Below are 14,554 nucleotides of genomic sequence, written 5' to 3' on the forward strand. Positions count from 1 at the left end.
TTAAAGGGGTCAGATTATTCTTGATTCATTCTTGGTGGACAGTATGTTTCCAGAAAATTCTCCATCTCCTCTAGGTTATCCAGTTTACATCCATAAATTTTTCATAATATTCTCGTATGATATTCTGTATTTCTATTTTATTTGTTGTAATTTCTCCATTCTCCTATCTTATTTTGATAATTTGTGCTGTCTCTATTTTCTTCTTTTTGAGTTTGGCCAAAGGTTTTCCAGTTTTACTTACTTTTTTAGAAAACCAGCTTTTGGACAAATGATTTTTTTCTATGGTTTTTTCAATCTCAATTATATTTATTTCCAACCCAATATTTATGATTTCCTTCCTTCTGCTGCCTTTTGGGTTTTTTGTTCTTCTTTTCCTAGTTCATTCTTCTGGTTGGTTAAATTGTTTATTTGTGATTGTTCTTCTTTTTTGAGGAAGGCCTGTATCGCTATAAACTCCCCTCTCAGCACTGCTTTTGCTGTGTCCCATAAATTTTGTGTGGTTTTGCTTTCATGTTCTTTTGTCTCAAGGTACTTTTTCATTTCAGCTTTGATTTCTTCATTGGCCCTTTGGTTTTTTAATAACATATTGTTTAATCTCCATGTTTTCCTTTTGTTCTCCTTTGTTTCTCTGTTGTTGATTTCTTGCTTCATGGTGCTGTGGTCAGTAAATATGTTTGAGGTAATTTCTATCTTCTTAAAATTACTGAGGTTTCTTTTATGACCAACTATATCATGAAACCTGGTAAATGTCACATGTGCACTTGGATAGAATGTATATACTATTTTGTGGGGGGTGCAATGCTCTGAATACATCCACCAAGTGTAATATTTCTATTGTATTATTTAACTTCTCTGAAGCCTAATTTATTTTCTGTCTCTATGATCTTTCCAGTTATGTTAATGCTTTGTTGAAATTTCCGACTATGATTAGATACCCATCACTATCCCCCTTTATATCTGTTAGTAATTATTTTATATACTTAGGTGCTCCTCTATTTGGTGCATATGTATTAACGAGTGTGCTATCCTCATCTTGTATCACTCCTTCAATCATTATAAAATGTCCTTCTTTATCTTTCTTTATGATCTTTGTTTTAATGACTCTTTTGTCAGAAACCAGTACTGCAACACCTGCCTTTTTGTCTTTTCCATTGTATGTAATACCTTTTCCATCCTTTCTCTCTCAATCTATATGTGTACTTCTCTCTGAAGTGGGCCTCTGTATGCAGCATTTTGAAGGTTCTTGCTTTCTTATCCAGTCTGCCACACTGACTTTTGACTGGAGCATTCAGTCCATTAACATTTACAGTAATTGATGATATTTTTGTGTTTATTGTCATTTTGACCTTATCTTTGAGGTTGATTTCGGATTTCCTATTTGTTCATTTCATCTTCCTTTTATGGTTTGGTCATTTTTCTTTGAAATATCATAAAATTTATTTAGTTTAGTGACACCCTGATAAGTTTTTGTCTTGTTGTTACCCTTTTATATAAGTCTTTTTGACCATTACTAAAACTGCTTTTATTAAACTGATAGTAAAATGATCTCAAAACTGTCCTACTGAGAACAAAAACATTTAAAAGGAAAGACCAAAAAAAAATTCTCTATTTTCCTGCCTCCCTCTTCTTCTCTCAATGATTTGTATGTCTTTTTTTAAAATTTTGTGTTTATTTTATTTATAATTCATGTGTTATTACATTTCCAGCTGTGAGATTCTAATTTCTGTAGCATCCTGCTACTTTTCTTTTTAGAGAAGACCTTTCAATATTTCTTTTAGCATGGGTCTATTGTTGCTTAACTCTTGTATCATTTTATTGTCTGTTAAATCCTTTATGTCTCCTTCTACTATAAAGTATAGCATTTCTGTTTAAATTATCCTAGGGTATATCATTTTTTTCATTCAAGTCTCTGAATATATCTTTCCACTTCCTTATGTCCTGTAGTGTTTGTGTAGCAAAATCAGCTGGGAGCCTTATGGGGATTCCCATTTAATTCACTCTTTGCTATTCTCTTGCTTTCTTTAGGATCATTTCTTTATCCTTGAATCTGGCCATCTTTATTATATATTTTTGTGTGAGTGTATTTTGGTTCTTCCTTTTTGGGACACTCTGAGCTTCCTGTATTTGGATGTTTTATTCCTTCTTAATATTTTGGAAGTTCTCAATCATGATTTCTTCAAACAACTTTGCAATCCCCTTTGACCTTTCCTCCCCTTCTGGAACTTCTATCATGCCAATATTGGCCTGCTTTCTATTATCACATAGGTCCCTTATGCTTTTTTTATTTGTTTCTCATTGTTTCTCTTGTAGCTCTTCTGATATTGTGCTTTCTATTTTACTGTCTTCTAAGTCACTAATTCATTCCTCTGCACTATATAGTCAGCTTTGCGATGCCTTTAGATTTTACCTTATCTCATTCAACGAGTTTACCTATTCTACTCGGTTCTTCTTTATAGCTTCCATTTCATTTTTGACAAATTTTATATCTCTAAACATGATCTTTTATTTTCTTCAGTAATTTGATCACTCCTTTTTTAAAATCTTGATCTAGTAGGCTATCAATGTCAATTACACTGATCATCCTTTCAATGGATTTCTCTTGTTCTTTTAATTGGGAATGGTTTTTCTGCTTGTCCATCTTTCCCCTACGTCTGTGGCACTGTGGTTTATTTAGTATCAGTTATCTACTGTGTTTCCTTGTGTCTATGTTGTAATACAACTTAGAAAAGAGAAAAAAGAGAAAAAGAGACAAAGAATTTTAAAGAAGTGGGAAATAAATGTTTGAAGACATTGTATTATGCATAATACAAGAGAAAGTTGAAAAACAATAATAATAAATATATTTTTAAAATATTTCAATGGGATGAAAATTAGGGTATGTATAATTGCCTAAGAAGTAAAAATTTTAGGGTAACAGAAAATGGAACAGGTAACAACAGATTAAAAACAAGGTGTCTGTGTCCTCCTGGAGACTGTGTACATTTAATGTGAAGTCTTTCTGTATTCATCCTATTTTGGAAGCTCATCTTCCAGTTTTCAGAGGCACTCCACTGGATCCCTCAATTGTGCTGCTCCCAGTGCCTGTCGGCAAGCAGATCGCTCCTACCCCAAACACTGCATTTGGAGGAGATCTGTTTACCCTGGGCTGGCTTGTCACTGCCCTGCCTGATGCTACAGTGTGATGTTGCAGCCTGACAAGGCAGGAGTGGGCATCATGCCCTCTCCTAGCACCATGGTCAGGAGCTGCATTCCAGCAGAAAATGTAGGGGTCCTCATGCCTCCTCAGGGTGCCAGTCACTCCACTGCTCTGTGCCATTCTATGGTCTGCATCGGGTTTGCCCACCAGAAATGGGCTCAGGGAAGACTGAGGAACAGCCCTGACCCTGGTCTGGCCCAAAATCCAGTTCCTTGTTTTTCTTGGTGAAGCAAGTTCTCTGAGGATCCAGGACAGAAGAATCCTATCTGTCTCAGGCTGTAGAGAAGTCTCTGTCTGGCCCTTAAGTCTGCTAAGTCCTCAGACGTGGATGCAGATTTTGCCCCTGCTGCTGCCTGGGTGCAAAGCACCAGAGGGTATGGTGGCTGTGTCTGAGCCCCAGCTCTCTTCACCTAGAAACTTTTGTGGATTTTCAGAGATGGGAAATGCACCCTTCCACCCACAGGGCAAATCTGCCCTGTTGTTTTATGGAGGGCCCAGGATGTTCTGCCTTGTACACTCACAGTGATGGCACAAAGCCCCCTCCATTCCCCCGGATTGCCTCAGTGCAGCCATTCACAACTTCCACAAAGCTCGTGCAACATGACCCTGCCCCCAGCTTCTTGGCTGCATCTTGGGCTGAGTGTCTGGGCCTGTTTAAGTTAGTTGTGTCAGTCAACTTATACTCTGTACAGATCCAAGCCTTGGAGGCTACCCCTCATTTCTGCTGAACACTCAGTTGGAGAGAGGAGACCCAGTGAATGATCGCCAGCCCATCTTTGCATCTCCCCCCCTGTGGGACCTGCCCCACTCTGTTTTGCCTTTTCTTCTTTCTTTCTTCCTTTTCTCCTAAAAGATTTTATGGATCTTTACCTATTGAAGAGGACAATGTTCTGCCAGGGTTCTGCAGGTTCTCTGGTTAGCTGAGTGTGTCTGTGGATGTGAGTCTTGGTGCATTTGTGGGAAAGGGTGAGTATCGAGCATCCTTCTACCTCACCATCTTGGCCTTCACACCGAAAAATTCTCACTTTATGGTGGAAGATAAACACAGCCTTGAAATAGATGGAAGATATACTTCATAGAAATGATAAGAAAGTGCAAATTGCAATGCTCAACTCATACAAAATACGTTGCAAAATAAGGGCCACAGTGAAAGATATATATGAGATTATATAGTGAAAAAGATATCTATATTAAAATAGGGTATTATACTCATTAATTTATGTATGGACCCAACACCATAGATACTAATTATATAAAGAAATATTAGTAGACATGAAGGAATTAATTGATTATAAAACAATAATTGTAGAAGAATATAACACCTCACTATTCTGATAGCCAGATCATCTGGAAAGAATATCTGTAAGGAAATAGAGTTCTTAATAATATATCAGATAATTTGAACCTAACTGGGTTATTGGACACTGCATCAGAAAAGCAGAACACATAAACTTTTCAAGTGTGCACAGGATGTTATCTAAGTAATTAACCACAAATTATGCCATGAAAAGTGCCTCAGGATCTTTAAGCAAGTATAGATTACAGCAAGTATTTTTCCAAACACATAAGTATGAAACAATGCCTCAACTATAGAAAGAACAGGAAAAGCACAAACATGTGATTAAACCAAGTCCTTTAAAAAAAAAAAACATGAAACAAGGTCAATGATGAAATCACAGTGGTAATAAAATCATACCTAGAGACAAATTACAATGAAAACACAGATTCACAAAATGTATGGGATGCAGCAAAGACAAATCTATGAGGGAAGTATAGGACATTTAAGGCCTTCTACATGGATGCAGAAACATCTCACACAAAGAACAAACATACCACCCAAATTAACTAGAAATAAGAACAAGCAAATTCCAAAGACATTAGAATGAGAAATCTTTAATTAGTAGGTTGAAAATAAGTGAAATAAAAATCAAAATATAAGTTGAAAGTCCTATAATCACGGGCTAGATTTTCTTAAAAATATTAGCACACTGGTGAGCATTTAGCCAGGCTTATCAAGAAATACACAGAGTGGACCCAAACAAAATAAAAAATGAAACAGTAGACATAACATCTTTTATTACAGAAATACAAACAAAGATTATGAAAGCACTATGAGCAGTTACATGACAACCAATTTGACAACCTAAAAGTAATGGACACATTTCTAAATACATGCAGCCTACCAACACTGAATAAAGAGAAAACAGAAAACTTGAAAGAGCAATCAGTAATAATCAACAATAATGTATAATTTTGAAAACACCTCTTGAACAAAATGCCTGGATGCCTTCACTAAAACCTCTTTCCCCCCAACAGTTTCAAAAAATGGAGGAAGGAAAATTCCCAAAGTTACTCTATGAGGCCACCATTACACTGATAACAAAACCAAAGACACTAACAAAAAAATAAAAGAAAATGAATATCCAATATTCTTGTTTAATATACATTCAAAAATCCTCAAAAGAACATCAACAAATTAATCCAACAATACATAGAAAGGATTATAAACAATGATCAGTTGGATTCCTTCCAGAGTTACAAGGATGGTTCAACATACACAAGTCAATCAGCATGACACATATCTAATAAAGGAAGGACAAAATTCACAGGACCATGTCAATGCGCACAGAAAATGGATTTGTCAAAAATCAACATACATTCATGAACAGAAATCTCATGAAAGTGTGTATAATGGGAACATCCCTCAGCATAGTAAAGGCCATTAATAACAATTTATAATACTCAGGGGGAAAAGCTTAATGCCTTCTGGGTAAATTCGGGAACAAGACAAGGACTCCTACTCTCAAAACTTCTGTAACTTAGTAATACAATAAACGAAAAGGAAAAGAAAAAGAAGTATAAGAAACACAAAATGGAAAGAAAGAAGCAAAATTGTCACCAGTAATGATGGAATAACAATCTACACAGAGAGTCCTAAGGGCTCCACACTAACTGTTAAGAATAACAAATAATTTCAGCTAGGGAGCAGGGTACAAGATTAATGTAAAGAGGTCTGTTGCATTTCTACACATTAATCATGAGATACCCTAAAATGGACATTGAAAGCAATTCTATTTATAATCCTATTCCCTGGAATATCTTGGAATAAATGTAACCACTTATGTGAAAGATCTACACACTAAAAATTATAAAACATTAACAAAGTATTTAAAAATGATTCAAAGAAATGGAAAGATATCTTGTGGTCTTGGATTGAAAGAGTTCACATTGTTAACGTGGCCGTACTACACAAAGAAACTTTCACATTTAGTACAATAAATGTTACGAAGTTGTAGAATTTTCCAAAGCAGAAAAAAATCACTCTAAGTTTTACATGAAAACTTTAAAATTTGCCAAAATGATCTTGAGAATAAACAACAAATGTGGAGATATAACCCTCCCAGATACCTTACTATACTACAAACCTACAGTAGTAAAAACAGCATGGCATTAGCACAAAGATATAATCAATAAAAACAGAGAGCCTAGAAACATTTCCACACACCTATGAGCAATGAATCTATGATAAAAAAGGCAAAAGTACACAATGGAGAAAGACAGTCTCATCAGTGTGTGGTGTTGGGAAAGCTGGAAATCTACATGTAAAACAGCGAAATGAGAGCATTCCCTGACATCATATACAAAAATAAACTACAAGTGTATTAACGACTTAAATGTAAGACCTGATACTATAAAACTGCTAGAAGTGAATATAAGTGATACACTATTTTTTATATATCATAGGAATATTTTCTTATATCAGTCTCCTAAGGCAAAAGAAATAAAAGCAAAAATAAGCAAGTGAGACCTAAACAAACTTGAAAACTTCTGCACAGCTAAGGACACAATCAATGAAATGAAAACACTGCCTGTGTAATTGGAGAATATATTGGCAAACAATGCAATGACCAGGGTTTAATAGATGTAGGTTAATATATGTAACATGGATTTAGGTTATACAACTCAATTTGAAAAGCAAAATTCCAATCAAAAACAAGAGCAGAGCAACTGAGTTAATATTTTTCCAAAGAAAACTTACAGATGAGTAATGGTCATGTGATAAAAATGCTCAATATAACTAATTATTAGATCATTGCAAATCAAAACCACAATGAGGTATCACTTCACACTGTTCAAAAGGCCATTATCAAAATGTCTACGAATGGAAAGTGTTCGAGATGATGTGGAGGAAAGAAATCTCTTGTACACACTTGGTAGGAATGTAAATTGGTACAGTTTCTATGGAAAACAGTATTCGGATTTCTTTAAAAACTAAAACAGAACTACCATATGAAACAGTAATACCTCTCCTAGGAAAAATCTGGGGAAAACACCCTAAATTGAGAAGAACCAATGTTCACAACAGCACTGTATTTAACATGCAAGACTTAGAAGCAATCCAAGAGTCCACAGTAGAGTATGGACTTAAAGATATGATGATTTTATAAATAGGCAATGGAATAATACTCACCCATGAAAAGCTATAACACATTGATATTTCAGCATCCTGAATGGACCTAGTAAATATTGTGCTTAGTGAGGAAACTTAGACAAAGACAAAAGTATATAATATAACTTATGTGTGGAAACTTAAGAATAACAAATATCTATGTACATCTATCTATAGCTATCTATTGATAGATGAGAGATAAATAGATGGATAGATACATAGGCACATGGTAGACAGATAGATAGATAGATAGATAGATAGATAGATAGATAGATAGATAGATAGATAGACAGACACATAGATAGATTGATTGATTGATAGAGACGTGGCAGAAAGATAGAGAAATTAGATAGACAAGACTGAAACAGAATGAAAGATATGGAAAAAGATTTATGTTTACCAAAGTGGAAGGGAAGGACAATTTTATGGTACGATATTGAGAGATATAATGTTTTATACATAAAGGAGAGAAGCAACAAGGGTAATCTGTATAGATCAGAGAATTATACACAATAACTTAAAATAATTTAATGTTAAAAGTATTGTAATAATTTATAATGCAGTATAATCCATAAAGTGGTTGGAATCTCTATGCTGTACATCTGAAACTACACAATATAGTACATCTACTGTACTTCAATTAAAAATAAATCATCTCATGTATAATTTAGTCCTTTATCTTCTGATAGCAGCTTCCTTTAATATTGATTTATTTTTACTCTTTATCTTTTATGATTACTGTCTCAAATTATTTCTTTTACTCTAGTGTACATTACCAGAATGACGTATATATATTTATTGCCCCTGAATTCCTATTTTATCTCTTTAATTATTTTACTATAGTAGATTTTAAGAACATAACCAAAGAAACAGTTGCAAATTTCTCATGGTGTCTGCTTAGCATTTTGTTCAATGTTATGCAAATTTTTGCCATTTTATATTCCTTAGAATACCTCTTTTCTGCACCCCGTGTAAGGTGTCTCAGTTTTGTTTTTTTCATCTCATTCAGGTTTTGTTTTTCTGGTAAAGTCTTTATTTTCACTTTATATCTAAGTGAAAACTGTGCAATGTAGAGTACTCTTGGGAGAGAGATTCCTTACTTCAGTAGTTTGAAAATGCCATTTAATTTACCCTTGGCCTATGTTTTCTGCTGAGAAATCTGCTGAAAATCTAATGGGGGTTCCTTGTAGATTATCATAACATTTTTTGGCTGCCTTTAAAATTTTACTCTGTCATTGACTAGCCAATTTGCATGTGACGTATCTTGAAGGAGGTCTCTTTGACTTAAAGTTATTGGTGTTTTGTTGGCTCACGGACTTGTATATCAGTTCCTTACACAGGTTCGGTAAGTTATCAACTATTACTTCTATAAATAAAGCATCAGCTACCTTCTAAATTTCTTCTCCCTCCAGGATTTCACTCTAAAGTGCATTTCCTGAAAAAATCTGATGGCTATTGTAGAATTTCCTCACTTTTTAATATCTTGTATCTCTGCGCTCCTCTATCATTTCTAGTTTTGTATTGGTGAGTTTGCTAATCTCTCTTCCACAAAAGCAGTCTGCTCCCAGTGCTTTCTGCTGCATTCTTCATCTCAGTAATTAAGTTCATCTGGTCCTCCAATAACGTTTGGATATTTTTTAGTTCCAGTCTCTTTGGTAATGTATTCCTTATCAGCATTTAATTTATTCCTAAGCTCACTAAACTGCTATCTGAGTTTTGTTTTTTTGTATTGAGTTTCTGTATGACAACTATTTGGATTCTCTATTAATTATATGGCAATATACCATGACTTTAAGTTTGTTTGCTGCAGGGTTGACATTGTGTGTGTGTGTGCGTGTGCTTATTCATGTGTGTCTGTGTCTGTTTTGGTGTCTGTGTCTGTGTATCTGTGTGTGTGCGTGCACAATAATGTTACTGTGATTGGTCATGATCTTGGTAAATTATTGCTCTCATGACACTAAATAACAGATTGGGAGTTGGAGCCCTTGCTTTTGTTTTCTGGTTGTTTGCAATATTGCACAATTTTTGATTTTACTTACCTGAGCTACCTCTGATAATATTTCAAAATGGCACTTTCCAGTCGCTACTGTCTGGATAAAACTTGTGCTTTCATTGTCACTTCTTAGTGTTCTCTGGTAGATAATGCCACTGTTGTCACTGGTATGGTGAACCCTTCCTTTCATCTGATATCACTTGGGACTTAGTTTACAAATTGAAGAAATGTGTTAAGACAGGTGGGTATTTGGAATCAGGCAAGTGCCTTTCCCATGTCCGGTTTTGCAAGGTAACTTGTCTCCACCAATGTGAATGGGGAGTTAGGACAGTTTCATGAATGTTTGAGTGTCTGAAGAATGGAATTTCTGTCTCCATTGTGGCTCCCTCCAAGTTACCTGTGACCATGATTGCTGGTGCAGTTGGAGGCCGAAGCTGTGTGAACCACTGAGACCCTGTTTCTACTGGGTTCTCTGAGCCTGTGGGCTCAAACAACCTAGTCAGTTGGCCTTGGTTGTAGGCAGCAAATCTGCTCTTCCTTCAGTTGAGTCTCCTTTATGTGTTTTAGCCCACCAAACTTCAGCTTTACACATGTGTACTGGAGTATTGTTTGGTGTTGTAGTTATTTTTGTTGAGATGTGAACGTTTTACTGACTGTAGATTTTAGGGGAGAGACAAAAATAGTTTAAACTTATGTCACTTTTGTCAAAGTATATACTTATTCATTTAAAAGCTTAAATTCTAATTAGGACATTATAAGAACATTAAAGAAAGTGAACAAATCACCTCCCTTAATGTCATACTACTACAAAATATTTTGATTTTCCTGGGTTATTTTCTTCATTGTTTTTCCCACATACATGCACATTTTACTAAAATATATGCCTATAATCCCTTTAAAATCATTTAAATTATTAAAATATTTCTCTGTGTTGTAAATATAGCCCTGTTGCTTCTCTAATGTATAACTGGTAGCTTGCACATTTCTGTCTTCACCATCCTTCTTGTCTGTCCCCAAAGGAAAGCACTACTTGGTACACTATACATATATATGTGATTCTGTTCCTGTTTCTTTATGATTATATCTCTTATATCTTTAGTTTTCTCATATAAGTGATAACTTAAAGTGTTTTTCTCTGTATGACTTATTTTTATATGTACAACGCCCTCTGGGTCCAGTCACATTTTTCCAAATCGCAGAATTATATTTTTTGATATGACAATGACTAAGTATTTATTATGTTATCTATATTTCACATCTACTTCAGCCAATCATCTGTAGATGGTTAGTTTAGGTGTGCATCTATCTTGGCTGTTTTAAATGATGATGTTAAGAACATTGGGGGTAATATATCTTTTAATATTAATGTTTTCATGTTTTTAGAGATTTATATCAAAAACTGGAATTGTTGCAACATATAATATTTCTATTTCTAGTTTTCTGTGCACTGATTACAGTTTTGTAATAGTGGATGCATCAATTTATGTTTCCACCAACAGTGTACCTGGGTTCCCTTTTATCGACATTCTTATTAATGTTTGTAATTTGAAGCCTTTTTAATAGCCATTTTTGTTGCTATGAGATTATATTTCATTCTGGTTTTGATTTAAGATTTCCCAATGAATAGCAACATTATGTTTCTTTTTATGTGAATGAAAATCATCCTCATGTCTGTTTTTGAAAAGTTTCCATGAAGATCCTTAATCTGTTTCAAAGTTGGGGCCTGTGTTTTAAAATATTGAGTCTACTATGCTACATATATTTTATGGAGATTATCACCTTGTTGGTCTCATTGTCTGAAATTATTTCTTCTGTTCTGTGTGTTGTCATATGTCTTGTAGAAGATTTCCTTTGTCTGCAAAAGGCTTTGCCCTTCACACATATACAAGAAGTAGAAGCCATGTATCACATAGTACATCTAATTTTTCCTACATAAACTTAAAACTGTTATTGATAATTCTACTTTTTTCTTTTCTTTTTCATTTAGGAGACAGATCAGCAATAAATATTGCTATGATATATCTCAAAGTCATTTCTCATCATGTTTTTGTTCTGAAATTGTATAGTTTAAGATTTTACATTTAGGAAATTAATCCATTTTTATCTTATTTTGTATTCTTTGGAAGGAAGTGCTCATGCATCTTCCTTTTACATGTACTGTCCTAGTTTTCCCAGAACTACTTGTTGAAGAGACTGCCTTTTTTCCATTGTATACTCTTACCTCCTTCATTGTAGACTAACTGACCATATGTGTGTGGGTATATTTTCAGATTGTTTATTTTGTTCCATTGATCTATGTGTCACTTTTAGTGATATATTTTGATGTTTTGATTACTGTAGTTTTGTAGTAAGTTATAAATTCAGGGAGGATTATACCCACAGCTTTGTTCATTTTTCAAAGATAATTTTAGAAAATTCGGTTCTTTCCCATTTTTGTATAAATTTTATTTTCTACTCCTTGTTTTGAGAAGTGACATATGGATTCTGTGTGAATAGAAATTTATTAAAAGTAATAACCTAAGAAAAATAGTAAAATGCGGAGGATAAATCATACAATATTAAACAACAAATGAATTTTGCTGTAAAAATCAAAGGAAATATATATAAGAAAAATGACAACAAAACCAAAGTCCAAGGGGTATAACAAAAGCTTATTAACAGGGATGCTTATAGCAAAATAATCCCACTTATACAAATAAGAAACATCTCTCTCTTATAACATAATCTTACAAACAAAGATGTAGCAAAATAAGAAAAAAATTGTTAGTAGAAAGAAAGAAAGCTGAAAAGTCAGAACATAAATAAATAAAATAATGATTAATAATAGAAACATATAATCAAACTAAATAATGCCTTTTGAAAGATAAATAAAATTGATAAACTTTTACCAGACTCATGGGAATAAAGGATTACAGATTAATAAGCTCAGAAATAAATGAGAAGTTACAGCTTATATCAAAGAAATACAAAGCATCATAAGAATATACAACAAATTATTTGTAAATAAAATGGAAACCCTAGAAGAAATATACAATTTCTGAGAGAGACATAATCTCCAGAATGGAATGAGAAATAGAAAAAAAGAACAGATTAAAACTAATGAAATTGAATAAGTAATTAAACAAAAACTCCCAAGAAACAAAATTCCAGGTCTAAACAGCTTCCCAGGTAAATTCTGCCAAACATTTACAGAAGAGCTATCACCTATACTTCTCAGAGAATTCCAAAAATTTGTATAGGAAAGAAGGCTCCCTACCCCACCTTTCTGTATCACACTATTACTAAAACTGGAACAAATACCCCAAAAAATTACAGGCTAAATACTACTGATAAACATTGATATAAAAATCATCACTGAAATGTTAGCACAATAAAAAATACATTAACAGGATTATATATTATGATTAAAAACATTTTAATCCAGGGATGCAAAAGTGATTCATTACCTACAAATTGATCAATATGATACACCAGAGTACAAATTAAAGAATAAAAATTATATAGTCTCATCAATAGAGTCATAAAATATTGTGACAATTCATTAAGTTTTTAAGATTATATTTCTCCTCAAATTGGGCATGAGGAAACATACCTCAACACAGTTAAGGTCATATATGACAAGAACTCAGCTAACATGTCACTCACTGATTAAAAGCTGAAATCATCTGCTGTAAGAGCAGGGAGAAGGCAAGAATACTCACTCTTACCACTTTTATTCAGTATAGTATTGGAAATTCTAGCCATAACTATCCAAAATAAATGGAAATATAACATAGCTAATTAAGAATAGGAGTAAAAGTATCTGTTTGCAAATGGCATCCTTTAAACTGAAATCCTATAGATGGCACCTCAAAACTACTAGGGCTTATCAATGCATTTGGTAAAATTTCAGAATGTAAAATTAACATACAGGAATCTTGCATTTCTGCACACTAGCAACAAGCTAACAGATAAAGAAAGTGAGGGAACTGTCTCATTTACAGTTGCATTACAAAAAACAAAATTTCGAAATATATCCAAACAAGGAAGCAAAAGACCTTTACACAGAAAGCTATAAAATATTTATAACAGAAATTGAAGATAATGGAGACAGATGAAAGGATATACTCTGTTCATAGAGTAGGAAAACAATATTGTTTAAATGACAGTAGTAGACAACAAAATACACAAATTAAATTCAGTCCCTATTAAAATACCTAGTGTATTTTCAGACACTTACAAAAAATAATTATTAAATTTACATGTAAACACAAAAGAGTTGAAATCACTAAAAAAAAGAAAAGAAAACAAACAATAAACAGAAACATATTTGACAAAGAATAAAGAGGATGTATCACTTTCTCTGATTTGAAACTATAATAGAAAGCTACAGTAATAAAAAGAATACTGTAGTGGAACAGAACAAAGAAAATAATGGAACACAAAGAATCCCTGAAAATGAAATCAGACAGTTATGGTCATTTAGCCCATTACAAAATATGAATATACAGTGGGGAAAGGTATTCAGCAGGCATAAGAAACTGGCCAACATCACAAACCATCAAAAAAATGCAAGCCCAAACACAAAAAGATTGTATGTCAGTCCTGTCAGAATGAATATTATCAAAAAGATAACAAATATAAGTGTTGGTGAGGATGTAAGAAGAACAACACTGATGCACTGCTGGAGTGAATTTAATTTGTGCTGCCACTGTGGAAAACAGTATGCAGTTTTATCTAAAAATTTAGAATGAAATATAATCCAACATTTCCATATCTGGATACTTATTCCAAGAAAATAAGAACAAAAACTAGAAAAGATAAATTCAATCATATATTCACTGCAGAATTATTTATAATAGAGAGGATATAGAAGCAAATTAAATGTTCATCAATAGATGGTGGATAAAGAAAATGTGTGTTTATAGTATATATA

Source organism: Vicugna pacos, unplaced genomic scaffold, assembly GCF_048564905.1.
Source record: "Vicugna pacos unplaced genomic scaffold, VicPac4 scaffold_20, whole genome shotgun sequence".
Taxonomy (NCBI): Eukaryota; Metazoa; Chordata; class Mammalia; order Artiodactyla; family Camelidae; genus Vicugna; species Vicugna pacos.